Raw genomic sequence first — 16,064 nt, 5'->3', positions numbered from 1 at the left:
CAGGCAGGCGTCTTATGACTTATTTAGCAATTAGTGTATTTCCAAGTGAGCCTTAGCAATGGTGGAGCAGATTACTAAAATGTTTGTAATGCCAGAGTGTGTGTAACAGTCTTTTACAGACTTTCAAGACCTGCAAACTGTTACCATCGATAAAGTTGCACACTGAAAGCTCATAACCTGAGAGGAACAGGTCTTGAAATAGTTTCTCAAGGTTCCTCTCAGTATTCATATTAATAAGGCTTGTACTTTGGTCTAACTTACCTCACAAAGAATTTGAAAATATTTTTGCAATTCAGCACTTTTTTGTAGGCTTACCCTGCTCTGATTCTAATAGTGCCTTCCACTCCTGTCTTCACGGTCCTGATTAAATACCCCAATATTTTGATATAAATGGCCTTGTTACACATCTGGTGATTAAAAAAGCATAGAATGTCCCCAGTGGAAAGTTATACTGTCTTCTTTTGCGATAGCAGGTGATGCAGGCATGTGAAAAGCAAACACTAAATTCAAAAGCCAAAAATATTTAGGATATACTTCTAACTTTTCACCTGTAGATATACCACAGCCATTGAACAGATGGAGCTGTCCCTATCCATGTCCCTGTCTTACCTGCCATGGCAGGGAAAATGCTAACAACATACACGTACCCTGCCAAGATGACAAGATTGATGAGTTAAAACTGGAAAGGTTCATCACACCACTTTACCAGCTCCTTTACACAAAGCTGCTTCTGCCATTTTTATGATGTTTTACCTGGAAACTGTAAAGGTCTGCTTAAAATAATAAGTAAGGTTAGTCTGGAACCTGGTACCACCGCAGAAATTCTGCTTCTTGCGTGATAATAGATATACCCTGTTCTGCTTTTGAACAGATATCATTGCCCCAAGTAAGCAAATTTGTTTAAGATTGTATTTTTTTTTCCCTAGAAAAGGTAAACACTTTCCAGTTGCACCTGCATTTCCTTTGCCCAGTGGAAAAAAACTTCCCGGTGTGAGGTGTAGAAGTGTTGCCGCATGAAGAATAGCTTTTGGCAACTCTGGTTGCCAATTTTCAGATTTTTCAAAAACCATGACAAAGCATCTCAGTATCTTCTAGCATGCAGCACATAATATCATTTCCTACAGTTTACGAGTTATTATCACTCCGTTTCTTGTTTACTGGCTCTGAAACCAAACTGTGGAGACCCTCCTGGCTTGCTGCTGCCCTCCTGTTCCTCTCTCCTCCTGGCATACCTGTGCACAGGAGTTTCTGTGCAGGTCTCTGGCAAAGCTGCTGGATGTTTTGCAGCAGCAGAATTAAAAGGTATAGTGGTGTATTTCCTTTTCTGATCACTTCTTGTGCATGCACATGTGGTACATGAGTGTGTACACATATATACACAACACATACAAACATAGTGAAGCTCACTAGACTCTAGTTTTGCCGGAATTGCAGTAATCATGTCACTATAGAATATTTTAAGTTGCTTGCAAATAAGAAAACATACATGAAATAAAGTGTTATAAATTTTCCAACTTGAAAGGCAACCTTTACAATCCCTCACATTATTTATCACCTACATCACTCAACAAAAATGAGAATGTAAAAATATTTGAACAAAATGTACCTTTAGCATTTGCATCTTCATAAAAGTGCCAAGTCTTACACATGTAAAGTTTTCTTTTCCCTTCTCCTGAAGCATCCATGCACTTTTTCATGCAATTTACCTCTTACCATAGGTTTAAAACCTTCCAGTTTTCCTCATCTTATTTAGGTCTTTTTGTTACTGAACAGATGAAATGTTATCCACATCAGCTTAATTTACTGTAGTTTTTCAGGTATCACCAAAATACATACTGGTTTAAGAACACAAATACAAAGCAGTGTTCCTTGCAAAGTCTGTTACAGGGAAATGCATCTGTCCTGGAAGATTCACAGAAGAGTTCGGGCTCCCCATCATTACACAGACAGTTCTTTAAGCAAGACACCCTAGCCATTAAAAGACATAAGGAAAATGTGTGCGTGCTCATTTACAGTTATAAAATTATTATCTATCGCATGTCTGTAACTACCTTCTGTCCAGAAATTTGTGGGCTTTTAGATGAGGAAAGATTTAAAGTATGATGCTTTCAAGCACTGCAAGATTTGATTGCAATTAAATTGAGCCTTAACTTTATAGATCACCTCATCCCTCCCACTATGCACAATGTGGAAAAGAACCATGTTGCAACGTGAAAATGTCACAAGTGTTCCTCCAACAGCACTCTTCCACCTGCGTACAACTGTGAAAACTTGCTCCTTTTCCTTCTAAACTATCAACCTCTTTTCTTATGACTTCTTAGAGCAAACGTGAAAGTATAGTTTTTGGAAAAAAGCCTAGTGTTTGGTTCAGTTGTTGTGAGTCTGTTTTTTCACTGTCATCATGAGGTCTAGACTCCTTCTTTAAGAAAGGAAAATTGAGTTGCATAAAGTCACGGGTGTCCTGAATGCCTGGCAAAGGCAAACAGCCACTAATACCAACAACATGCTTGATGTCAAAATGTTAGCGGTAAAGCAGTGGCAGTCAGCAGCTGAGGAACAGCTTCTCTAATCACCCCTGCTAGTTATCTGGGGAGCCCTCTTTGCCTTGGGGACCACACCATGAAGTTTGCGTGACTATCCTAGTATTTCTAGCAGTGTTTGTGATAGCTGGTTTTTAATTTCAGATCCTCCCTCAGAAGATGCACTGCAAAAGAGCTCTGCTTCGTTTCCATCACTGACATAAGTGGCTTCCCCTCCAGCCCTGGGATATGAGGCCTTTCAGACAAAAACAAATGGTGGTTTAGAGTGGTGGTTGATGAAATCTCTTTACATTACCCAAAACATTAATCTAAATCCCTTATGTCTCATAAGCTCCCAGCTGTCTGCTTTCAGTTGTTTATTCTAAAACACAGAATTTTAATTTCTGTCTGGGTTCTTCTACAAACATTTCAGTTCTCACCTCTGCAAAGCTTTTCTGGTGCTGAAATTCATTCCTGTTACACTTATCATTATATTGTTAAAAGATGCCCCTTCACCTTTGTCTGCAGCCAACACCTGTTCACATTTCTTATTAAACCTGCATCCAGATTGTGGTGTTTGCAGTATATTCCTTCACAGCTTACACATCATTGCAGTATTCTAACTATTTACCCTCATCGCGTGTTTCCGAGCCTTCACCTAAAACTTATTATTAGAGCAAAATGATAACATCGTTTTGTGTATCTTCCGGCCCCTTTGCCAGACTTTAAATGCAGCACGCCTGGATGCTTAGACATTCACTGTTTCTGAAAAAAAACAAAAACCAAAATAAACAAAAAAAACCCTAAAACCCCAACCGTGTAGGTACCCCAGTGACAGAAATATGAATAGCCATGAAGTAGATATGTTCAAGTGATGATGTACTCTGTGGACATTTTTTATTACACTACAGATTGCATTAATTCCTAATTATCTTCCAAATTTTATTTCCATTTTGATAAACAGCTCTCTGTTTTATAAATCTATGATGATCTATGTCACAAAGCATTAAATCTTCATATTGCACTAAGAGGTCATCAGTCTTCTTGGTTACACTCACTGAAAATCATGAGGCTTTTGGAGACTCTTGCATCACATTTAATAGGCAAATGCCATGCACTAGATATTTTGGGGCCAAGCAGATGGAGTGCATTATGTAACTGACAGCTGTAATAATAACAAATGCACTTTCCAAAGACAGATCAATGCATAAGGTGGGGAACATTATGGTTTCCACTGGTGGTGGCTCAAAGCTACAACCCTGAGGCAGCAGCATCTACCCGACAGCTCTTATGGTCTCCAGAAAGCACACATGTGGGCAATAACAAACACTGTAAAGTGAAGGTCTGGGAAACAGAAGTGCAAGTCAGCCTTTGCTAGTTACACAGGTATCAACCCCCTAAGACAGATAGCTCTCATTAGCACTGCTTAAGATAACGTCTGCAGAGCACTATGTTAGCTCAGCAGAAAAACAAGCTGGGCTTCTTTCCTCTAGTCTGTTTAACCCACAATCAAGGGTTTAAGTCACTTTATCTGTTTAACTAATGAACCTCCAGAAAGGCTCATTCAGAAGTGAAGAGATCTTTAATGCGAAATATCGGCGAGTCATTTACCTGTAGTTTTTACCAGCCTTCAATACAGTTGTGTCTGCCTAGCAGGACTCAGCAACATGTTGGTGTCAATATATCCAAGCTCTGTTGTCAGGATTTCAAGTATGGAGAGGGTTTTCTGCATCCTTAACGATACCTTCCCTTTAGCAAAAAAAAAAAAAAAAAAGAACTTGTGAAAGCCCTAGGGACATCACTACCTTCTCCGTCTTTTAGACCTGAGGCCTAAGTTTATTTAGGTTTGACACTGGTAAGACATCCTTCAGACCACGGATGGGTTTGAATAACTTGCTAGTCCACTTCATTGAGTCTATATCAATGAAAATAAGTAGGCTATGTTTTTAGACAAAGTCACAGTTTTGTACACAAAGCTGAAACTTGGGGCAAAAGCATTCAGAAACCCATTTTGCTGTTAGAAACTTTCTCATCACTGTACTGTTCTGGCTCTGCTGTAGTCAGTGGTGCACACTGACTTCGAACAGCCTAAGAGGCCGCAGCAGTGCTGGGTAATGCCTGTTTGCAAGTCACTCTTGATAGGTCTTAAATTTAACCTTTCCACTTGCGCAGACTCTGCTGAAAGACCTGATACCCACTTTAGGTGGTGGATCCATACCAGCCTAGGACTATTTCACACTGGGAGAACAGAAGTGGCCTTGTGAAGTGTGTGGTCTGAAGTTACCTTCAGCTGTGTAAGCATCTGGAAACCTGGAAGAGGAAGGATCCTTGTCACATTGTGAAAAACACACACACGAGCTCCCCTGCAGAAGTTGCAATCCCTGCCAGGAGCCCAGACCGCGTTACGCTGGCACCACACTGTGGACATCTGGTACTATTGCACAAGTACTTGTCTCCTGTGCTTCTGAGGTGTCTTTTATCCTCTGGGGTAAAATATTTCCTTTTAATATATTTTGTCCCATGGGAAAGAGTAATGGTCTCCAGGAGTCCAGAAATGTCAGCTTAGAGCTGGCATCCAAACTGCCTACTGTAGGCAATGCATAACCAACATCTTAGGAGCCAGGAGGGCAAAGCCAGTGTGCATAGTTCATGCACGTGTCTGTGCTCCCTACGGAACCACCAGCAGAAAGAAGTGGTCTATGAAGGGGGAGGTTCAGCTCATCTAAACATTAAGCACTTCCTTCTCTACTCTCAGGGGAATTTAGGAGGAATCTGGGCACTTCCTGGCATCGGACATCTGTGGTGGTGGCAGCAGGGGTAGCAAGAGTCCCTTTCAGTGTCTGATCTCCTGTTCAGAGTAGGCGCCAGGAGGGGGAAGGTTTTGAGCGTTTGCTGGGACTAGCCTGCAGAGGTGCTCAGTCCTTAGACAGTTTTGATTTCTTATCAGCAATAAAATGTGCAAAGCAAACACCCACCCAGGAAGAGGGCCTTGCACGTCTGTCCGGGCTTTGGCAGACGGGTGTCCCATGCCAACGCTACGCATGAGGCTGCCAGGATCCCCAGCCTCGAGATGGGAAAGGAGGAGCTGTTTGGCCATGGCCAGACAGTTCTCTGTTCTGCACAGGCACACACCAATAAACCTCTGCTAGGGAAAATGGCTGTTGTTTCATATTGCTTGACAGCTGTACTGACACATGTTCACGTTCGTGTTCAGCATGTTGCAGAACAAAGAGACTGCCGAATGTTTGTCGAAAATCTGTTCCCCACCTTTTCTAATATAAATAAAGGTTTTAGAGCAGGACATGGGATAGGTAAGCTCTCCATGACATGTTTTTCCATAGCATAGTTTCACTGACTTTGCACCAGCGATCAAGCTGGCTAAGCAGATTCCCAGCAGGGATTTTCAAGACTCTCTAGGAATATGGCAGTTTAAAATTTTTCCAATATTTTTTCAAGGCCCTTAGGCAATTTTGCATGGGAAGATGATTTCTAAAGCATCTCACACTGCAAAACCTAGGCTGTCACACAACTTCACGTTGTTGGTTCATGCTTAATCTGGAATGTCTCTTTGTTTGATTAACAAATGTGTTCCTGCCACTACTCCAAAAGAGGGAATGATTTCCTGCTAGAAAGTGATGCTGTGGCTTCAGGAATAATTTTCTTTCCTTCTCTAGGTACAGGGGTGCTGAGGGAGCTTGCTGCAGTCTCAGGCACGCCCAGGCAGTTATACGACGCTTGCAGCAGCCTTTGCAAACCCCTGCAGCCTCCTGGTCTCCCAGCACACTGGGGTCTATCCCTGCTGCGTGTCAGACCAGAGAGCCCACAGGCAAAACTGGGCCATATAATACGTTTACATAGCCTGAAATTATCCTGAAATTTGCCTCACCTTCAGCTTTGATAAGAGTTTCCAAAAGTAAGTTTCTGACCTTTGTGGCTCCAAAAAGAGCCCTCCAAACCTGGCACCACGTAAACCAGGGAGGCTACGTTCACTTGCATTTACCAGTTCAGAGGGAACAGGATTCAGGTACTAAACCTGATGGCACTTAAAGCACATGCTTCAAGCCAGGCATGGGAATTGATACCTAACACAGTGCGTCAGTCAACACTTGCAGCATTCAGCTGATTGATTACTCTGTGATTATATTTCTTCTATTAAATAAGGTTGTTTTAATTTAAAAAAATACAAAGGGAATATGTCTTATAAGGCAAATAGTGTTAAAGGGAATACGTGCTTTAGAAGTGGCTATAAATAGATCAATACTAACTGTTCAGCAAAAAGGTCAGATAGAAATTAATATTTAGAGATATGAAATTAGAACCCCTCAACAAGCATTATACTCTTTCAGTTCAAAAAGAGTAACTGTAAGAGCTGGTTTTTTTGTGTCATCATTCTTTTTTCAGCAAATATCAATGGAATTACAAATTCCAGGAATTAGGGAATAACGCTGTCCAAAAAATATGCAACTGCAATTAAGAATTGGTCTGATAATGCTATTGTCTGAATAATGAACTATTCATATTTTTTTAAAAAATCATTGTCTGTAATTAATGATCTCCACGCCCATATGGAAATAATTGCTGTAAAATGCGTGTATGTGGAGGGAGGAGCATTGTGACAATGACCAAGAGGGTTTGTTCTAGCTGCATGTAGTTATTTAATCCTTTCTTTAGCAAAAGCCTTACATTAAATGATTATGGCTAGAAGAGATTTGAAAGGGAGAAGTGTTGGAGGAGGAAAGCTTTTTCTTGCCAGAAAGGCAAGGTGGTGGAGTTGCCCTTTATGTGAGGGAGCAACTAGAATGTGTGGAGCTCTGCCTAGGGCTGGATGAAGAGTGGGTCAAGGGCTTATGGGTAAGGATTAAAGGACAGGCTAACACGAGTGACACGGTGGTGGGGGTTTACTACAGGCCACCTGATCAGGAACAGGAAGTAGATGAGGCCTTCTACAGGCAGCTGGAAGTAGCCTCACAATCACAGGCCTTGGTTCTCATGGGGGACTTCAACCACCCTGACATCTGCTGGGAAGACAGCACAGCTAGGCACAGTCGAGGAGGTTCCTGCAGAGCACTGAGGAGAATTTCTTGACCCAGGTGGTGGAGACGCCAACAAGGAGAGGTGCGCTGCTAGACCTTGTACTAGCAAACAAAGAAGGTCTAGTTGGAGATGTGAAGGTTGGGGGCAGCCTTGGCTGCAGTCACCGTGAGATGGTGGAGTTCAGGATCCTACGAGGAGGCAGCAGGGCAATGAGTAGGATTGCAACGCTGGACTTCAGGAGAGCTAACTTTGGCCCCTTCAGGGACCTACTTGGGGGAATCTCCTGGGGTAGGGCCCTAGAAGGGAGAGGGGTCCAAGAAACCTGGTTAATGTTCAAGCATCACCTCCTCCAGGCTCAAGATCGGTGCATCCCTCTGAGGAAGAAGTCCAGCAAAGCGGGCAGGAGACCTGCATGGATGAGCAAGGAACTCCTGGCAAAACTCCAACAGAAGAAGGAAGTACACAGAACGTGGAAAAGGGGACAGGCCACTTGGGAGGAATACAGGGACGTTGTCAGAGTGGGCAGCGATGCGACAAGGCCCATTTGGAATTGAATCTGGCAAGGCATGACAAGGACAACCAGAAGGGCTTCTTCAAATACATCCATAGCAAAAGGAAGACTAGGGAAAATGTTGGCCTGCTGCTGAATGGGGCAGGTGCCCTGGCAACGAAGGATATAGAGAAGGCAGAGTTATTGAATGCCGCCTTTGCCTCAGTCTTCACTGCTAAGGCCAGCCCTCAGGAATTCCAGACCCTGGGGACAAGAGAGGAAGGCTGGAGAAAGGAAGACTCTCCCTTGGTGGAGGAGGATCAGGTTAGAGATCTTTTGTCCAAACTTGACATCCATAAATCCATGGGCCCTGACGGGATGCACCCACGAGTGCTGAGGGAGCTGGCGGATGTTATCGCTAGGCCACTCTCCATCATCTTGGAAAGGTCCTGGAGCTCAGGAGAGGTGCCTGAGGACTGGAAGAAAGCCAATGTCCCCCCAATCTTCCAAAAGGGGCAAGAAGGAGGAGCCAGGAAACTCCAGGCCTGTCAGCCTCCCCTCCATCCCTGCAAAGGTGATGGAACAGCTCCTCCTGGAGGTCCTCACTAAGCATCTGGAGGACAAGAAGGTGATCAGGAGTAGTCAGCCTGGATTCACCAAAGGGAAATCATGCTTCACCAATCTGATAGCCTTCTCTGGTGGAATGACTGGCTGGGTAGATGAGGGCAGAGGGGTGGATGTTGTCTACCTGGACTTCAGCAAGGCCTTTGACACTGTCTCCCATCATATCCTCATAGGTAAACTCAGGAAGTGTGGGTTGGATGAGTGGACGGTGAGGTGGATTGAGAACTGGCTGGATGGCCGAGCTCAGAGGGTTGTGGTCAGTGGCACAGAGTCTAGTTGGAGGCCTGTAGCTAGTGGTGTCCCCCAGGGGTCAGTCCTGGGTCCAGTCTTGTTCAATGTATTCATCGATGACCTGAATGACGGCACAGAGTGTACCCTCAGCAAGTTTGCTGATGATACTAAACTGCAAGGAGTGGCTGACACACCAGAAGGCTGTGGTGCCACTCAGAGGGACCCGGACAGGCTGGAGAGCTGGGCGGAGAGGAACCTCCTGAAGTTCCACAAAGGCAAGTGCAGGGTCCTGCACCTAGGCAGGAAGAACCCCATGCAGCAGGACAGGCTGGGGGTTGACCTGCTGGAAAGCAGCTCTGCCGAGAAGGACCTGGGAGTGCTGGTGGACAACAAGTTAAGCATGAGGCAGCAATGTGCCCTTGTGGCCAAGAAGGCCCATGGGATCCTGGGCTGCATTAGGCAGAGTGCGGCCAGCAGGTGGAGGGAGGTGATCCTGCCCCTCTCCTCAGCCCCGATGAGGCCTCACCTGGAGTCCTGTGTCCACTTCTGGGCTCCCCAGTACAAGAGAGACGTGGCCCTACTGGAGAGAGTGCAGTGGAGGGCTACAAAGATGATGAGGGGACTGGAGCATGTCTCCTATGAAGAAAGGTTGCAAGAGCTGGGCCTGTTCAGCCTGGAGAAGAGAAGACTGAGAGGCAATCTCATCAATGTGTACAAGTGTCTGAAGGGAGGGTGTCAAGAGGACGGGGCCAGACTCTTCTCCATGGTGCCCAGCGACAGGACAAGAGGTAACGGGCATAAACTGAGAACCAGGAAGTTCCGTCTGAACAGGAGGACAAACTTCTTTCCTGTGAGGGTGACAGAGCACTGGAACAGCTTGCCCAGAGAGGTTGTGGAGTCTCCTTTGCTGGAGATCTTCAAAACCCGTGTGAACGTGATCCTGGGCAACGTGCTCTAGAGGACTGTGCTTGAGCAAGGAAGTTGGACTAGAGGTCCCTTCCAACCTCAACCGTTCTGTGATTCTGTGATTCTTGCTAGAGACTTTCTGGCCTGAGGCTCGGAGCCTCCTCAGTGGTACGTGATGCTAAACTGGAGTCACATTCTGAAGTGGCATAACCAGGTGCAACTCCATGGAAGTCAGGGGAGTTGGATCTTTTTCTTCTGGAAGTGAGTGTGGTGTCAAATCTAAGTCTGTCAGACACTGAGGATTTGCTGCTGCTTTCTCTTCAATATAAAATCTAGGCACATTGCAGAAGCTACAACAATTGTTTTTGCTTACAGAGGGCTCTGAGGTAAGCTGTAACTAAAGGAAATAAACCTGGCTGCTGAAAAGGTATTCAGGAAACTTATCCATTTAAAAATTAACACCTAATGAGTTTCTGAAAGTGAAATCTCTGATTCAAAATTTAATTTGACATGTGCTTTTCTGGATAGTCTTATAGCTGTGTAGATAAAATATGGCAGGAAGCTGTATCTTGAAAATGAAAATTGCTGCAGCAGAGCAGTCCTCCTTTTTCAACCCAGCAATTATTGCCACGAGGAGCCATTTGAGGCCTGCAGAGAGCGTCAAACGCTCAGCAGTTTTGGATATTTTGCTTTCCAGAGAGCAATGCCTGGGTCAGCACCTGTGTGGGTCAGTGTGTGTGGTCCCTTTCTAAAGCCTCTCCAATTCCCACACGGGCTGGCACGCCACAAGCAGTAAGTTTCAGGATCTCTAAAAACTTGGGCCCTTCTTTGGATGTATAAATATGCACTCAGACTAGCAAGCAAGCGACTAGTTAGCGCTTATTAGTAATTAAAGGATATAAGTAATGATTTTATAAACTTTTTTGTAAGATAGTTGTTCCCTGTTAACCACTGTAAGTCCTCACAGTCCAACGTCTTTGACCACTTCTAGCTGTGCCTGATATAGCTGAGATGAAAGAAAATTATATGGAGAGGAGAAACAGGTGGTGGATTGAATCTCCTCGAGGTCTGAACATGCCACATACCCATATTTGGCACCAACAAGTCCCTGCTCTTTTCTCTTTTCCATGGGAAAGCACTCCCATGACAGTGGAGGTCCAGCAAATGTCCTCATGGGGGTTTAAAATCACTTGTACGGGCCCCGCACAGGCTCCCTTTCTGTCAAACTCTTCTGCCAACGGCATGGGTTCACCCACTCGCATCTTCAGGCATGCACTAGAGCATGACTTCAACTATCTCTCTAATAACTGCCCAGTCCCTCTAGCCTTAATGTATCTTACAAATAGCTCATGGAAACATCATATGGATGCACACTGCAACAGAAATCAGTTGGGAATTAGCTGTTTATTAATTTCCTTTTAGTTCCAGCCTCAGGCTTGCCTCCCTTAGATGTCTGTTTTCAGCACTATCTGCAAGAAACATTACTGATCGGCTGCTTCGTGTCAAGGCTGGATCTCCCTTCAAACTCAAAGTATTTTCATATTTCACTAAAATTTATTTAAATGAGTTACTCATCACTCTTGATGGTTTTTGGAAATCAATCTATTGTAATTAAACACCAACTGGATGCCTGTCATTTAGAAAAATGCTGTCTGTTGCAGATTACAACTAACTGATTCATGGGGGGGGTTTTAAACATTATTTCCAGTGACTGATCTTCCAAGTGCTCCAGAAACTTTCCTGTGAAACTACAGGTATGCCAAACACTTGCTGTTTGTACACACTATACTGCTTTCTAGTGGAGTAGATATTTTATTGACTGATCTATGTAGTATAGACTGAAATGTCTTATTTCCTGTAGTTCTCCTTTACTTTTGGTATTATCCAAATATTGGTTTAAATAATGCACTGACAGTAAGTAATTTCAATAATGCCCCCAGTCAGTAATGCCTGATTCACCCACCAATCAATGAGATATCTCTTTCTGCATTTTACAGGTGGGGAGATGGTGGTGCTACATAATACTAACATAAAAGGACACTTCAGTACATGTTGGTACACATGTGAGCATCACCAAATAGCTACTTCATCAATTCATGAAAAATAAACTGAGGAATGAAATCATGATATTTCAGCTATTGCTAATCAAATTCACAGAGAAAACGTGGAGAAATTTCCTAGGATGCCGCTTTTCCTTTCTCATTCATTCCTAACAGCTAGAGGCTATCTTTGCACATTTGAATGATCTACATTTCAATAGCTTAAGTTTTTTTACATAGATATTGAAAGCATCTGGACCACTCTAAAAATGAAACCCAACTCCAGTGGAAAGAAGTGAATTCAGAAAGCAGGTTAAATAGGAACAAATACAATTGTTACTGTCCTCTTGAGTGCTCCCTCATGCTGTAGGAACACAAAACCGGGCCCGCGCTGTGTCCATCTACTCCAGCACCTGGTTTTGGGCAACAGCAATTGCAGATGACAAGGAGGAGTCAGAAGAGCAGGCAAATACATAGTGATTCCCCAGCATGATCCCCCCCGTGCCCAGCTTTCTCCCAGCCTGGGGCTTATGGACTCCCTCACTTGATCTTATTATAATGATTTATTCTCTTGGTTACACTTCTTGTCTCTTGCTAATATGGTTATGTTCATTGGATGCAGCTGGCTCTTTTCAGCTCTCTGCCCTCGCCAGGCAACTCTCCCCCAGACAAATCAACAGACGGTAGCAGGAAGAAGATGGGGGAAGAAAGGGAAGAAAAACCCTCATAACATAATGAAGAAGAAACTCTCAACTCCTAATTGCTCATTCAGAGCCTTTGTAACAGGATTTAAATATTAAAGCTCATTACAGTAATATTGATAGAAAGCTGCTCCATCAAAACTCAGCTCCCAAAGGAGTCTGTGGGTTACGCTGAAGTGTAGGGAAAAGGTGGCTTGATTCATCTTGATATTCTTGTTCCATTTCAAAACTGTCCAGATAATTATTATTGCTAAAGCAACATCCTAAAACATTTTTTTGGGGGGGTGGGGAAGGAACAGAGAAAAGTTATATGCAAATTATGATGAGCAGAGAGAAATCGTGGTGTTTAGTTTAAGAATTTTAGTTTGGCTGCCTACAGACTACTCATTGAATTGCTTTCTTACAATTACATGCTGTCATTTGTTTCATATGGTTCAGTAATAATCTTTTATTTCTGTCCGTATGTAAAATGCTTATATCAAGCATAAACCCAAACAGAAGGAATCAAATCTTAGGTGATCTTTCTTTGTTAAACTATAAATTGCTTTATCTGTCTGTTGAATACACTGAGGTAAGTTAATAGGAGAGATGTTATGCTTTAATCCAGAAAAGACCAATCCCAGTAAGAAACTGTTTGAAGCAGCAGTTCTTTACGGCTTGTTTGTATTCCATTTTACTCTTCTTTTTTAATCATAAAGCAGCAATAGCCAATAACTGTATTATTCTCACGTTGTAATTTTGGCAAGTTCCTGGCATAGTAAGGGTATGGAGACTAAAATAATGGAGCGCACGTACCTGACTTGACAGAAAGAAAGAGCAGCTTTTAGACTCTCTCTACCATTTCTTGTTAACTAAGTGATCATTATTTAATAGTGTTTGGAGCAAAATTACTTGGTGTTTTTGTTTTTAAGTTCCCTTTTCTTCCTTACATAGATAATTCACATTCCAAAAAATTTTTCTACTGAAAGAAGAGCAAAAGGAATCAGAGAATACGATCTGAAATAATTACATCAGTCGGCAGAGAACAGACTCCTTCCGCTCTTCACTCTTGAGATTGCCCTTAAAAGCTGCTTATAGTCCTAACCACTTAAGTAGAAGAAAGATGTAAGTACCCTGAAAGTAATGGAAAGAGCAACAGGGATTAAGGGGCTACAGGGATTCATTTACAAAGAACTATTTTTAAAGTGTTGCACTTCCTAGCCAGACGATTTAGTCCTGGGTGGAAGTGCTTTACATAACCACCATCGCTGCCGTCAGCCAGGGATAACTGCTTCTCTTATGATTTTCTGTAAACTGTAGCTGTCTCTCCCATTAGATTTTCATCAACTTTTTTACCTTACTGCATCTCTGAGGTACATAATATTTGTAGGGCATAAACATCAAGAACAAATTGCTGGAGCTATGGGGGAGGAGAGCACATGCAGACACCTGCCTGGGTACCACAGAAACTGCCTGGTGCAGAGGTTTATGAGATTGTGATAGAGCCTCCCAAAGGAAGCAATGGAAATTTTATAATTTAACATATTTTAAATGAGACCAGATAGTACTTCAGGCAAAGTACTCCAGCTGTTTACATTGTTGTAGTATCCTTCACAGCAGGGTCTCAGAATGATGAACTGATAACTACAAAATAAAATTATCAGCAGTCACTCCACAGGGAATGAGTATTTCCTTACTGTTGTGTTAATGCCAAGATATAAACTGAGCATTGAACTTCATAACTTAATTAAGAGCAAAGAGTTACCACATGCCCCTGTCTCCAGCTAACCTAAGTTAATAACTGAGGCAAAGCAAACACAGTGCCCTGCTGCTCCAGACCTTAGCACACGTCCCTCCAGAGCATAACCAAAGAGTAGATTAGCTAGGGAGACTGGTCTGCAGCCCCAGCTTGGGACTTCAGATGTGAACGAAAGAAACTGTGAAATCAACATCAAACCGTGAGATCAATAGGCGATCTCATCAATGTGCGCACGTATCTGAAGGGAGGGTGTCAAGAGGATGAGGCCAGACTCTTCTCCATGGTGCCCAGAGACAGGACAAGAGGCAACGGGCATAAACTGAGAACCAGGAAGTTCCGTCTGAACAGGAGGACAAACTTCTTTCCTGTGAGGGTGACAGAGCACTGGAACAGAGCACTGGAACAGCTTGCCCAGAGAGGTTGTGGAGTCTCCTTTGCTGGAGATCTTCAAAACCCGTGTGGATGTGATCCTGGGCAACGTGCTCTAGAGGACTGTGCTTGAGCAGGGAAGTTGGACTAGATGATCTCCAGAGGTCCCTTCCAACCTCAACCGTTCTGTGATTCTGTGATTCTGTGTAATGTGTCATCTGAGGGTAAGCCAATGAAAAAGCAACAGGACTAACAGTACGTGTCTGTTAAAAGCCAAGCTGTTGAATTTTGATTGAAGATGCATCTTGGACACAGTACAAAGCAGAAATCTTGGTAAATAAGCATTACAGCCACATTCAACAACCCCCAAAGCAACTGTTGTTAGCATTACATCTCTTTTCCCAAGAAATCATTTCAGCACTGGGAGGTTTTGTGGATGGTGAAAAAAGGATGTTTTAAAAATGGACCTAAGATAATAAGCATCAAAATTCTGAGAAAAATGAGAAAGAAAGGAACATTTTCTTCTTACTGATGTAGGCAGAGGAACATCACTGAAATAGGCATGGCCAGCAGAAGCTGTTTCTCTTTAATAAGAAGTTGAACAGCACTTTTAAAAATCCCAGGCACATTTCTGTCCCGCTGACCAGAAGTAGGGGAAGGTCAAGAAAGTCAGCTACATCCTCTGGCCAGAAAAATGACCTCTCTCCCATCAGTCTTCAGAGGCCTTGAAAATTGGCTGAATGGATGCCATGTCTTGTGGCAGCGGCTTTTGTGCACAGGATGAGGCATGGCCTTGATACAAGCAAGCAGTGTATACTATCTGCTGAGCAGGCTTGGGCCACTTGGCGCAGTGGCTGGCTCTGAAGGAGTCAGGGTGACTCAGCCAGGCGTCAGCTAGCTCTCTACCATACGTGGCCCACAAAATCCCATGAGAGCACTGCCCACTGCCAACAGAAACGTTTTGCTGAAAGGAACAATGTTTAAAAATGCAGTGTCCCAGCTATGGCTTGGGAACCCATCGCAGTATCAAAAGGTCATTCATCTCACCCCTAAATGACATGGGGATACTGAGTCAGGGCTCTTACACTGCTCTCTACATCACAGACCAGCGTAGACGTAGCAAAGCTTCAGTGCTCAGTGCATGTACAGGTGATCACTTGCTCCCAACACTGGAGACTGAATGCAGACACCTGCAGAGCAGATGTCCACAGCTGTATTTCTCTCCTTGCTTAATCAGAGGAGCAGCTCATGTCATCTGTGCAGCCTTGGATAAAGCTTGTCTCATCCTAAAGCAAGTATTTTAAGCAGATGAGAAACCTGCACCCTAAAAACACCTTTGTTGACTATGAAAGAGCCTAACGACCCCCTCAGTTGCAGAGGTTTGTACTGTAGGTGTCTACAGGTTCCGCAGGA

Source organism: Struthio camelus, chromosome 1 (genome assembly GCF_040807025.1).
Source record: "Struthio camelus isolate bStrCam1 chromosome 1, bStrCam1.hap1, whole genome shotgun sequence".
Taxonomy (NCBI): Eukaryota; Metazoa; Chordata; class Aves; order Struthioniformes; family Struthionidae; genus Struthio; species Struthio camelus.
Note: the sequence above shows the minus strand (reverse complement) of the source record.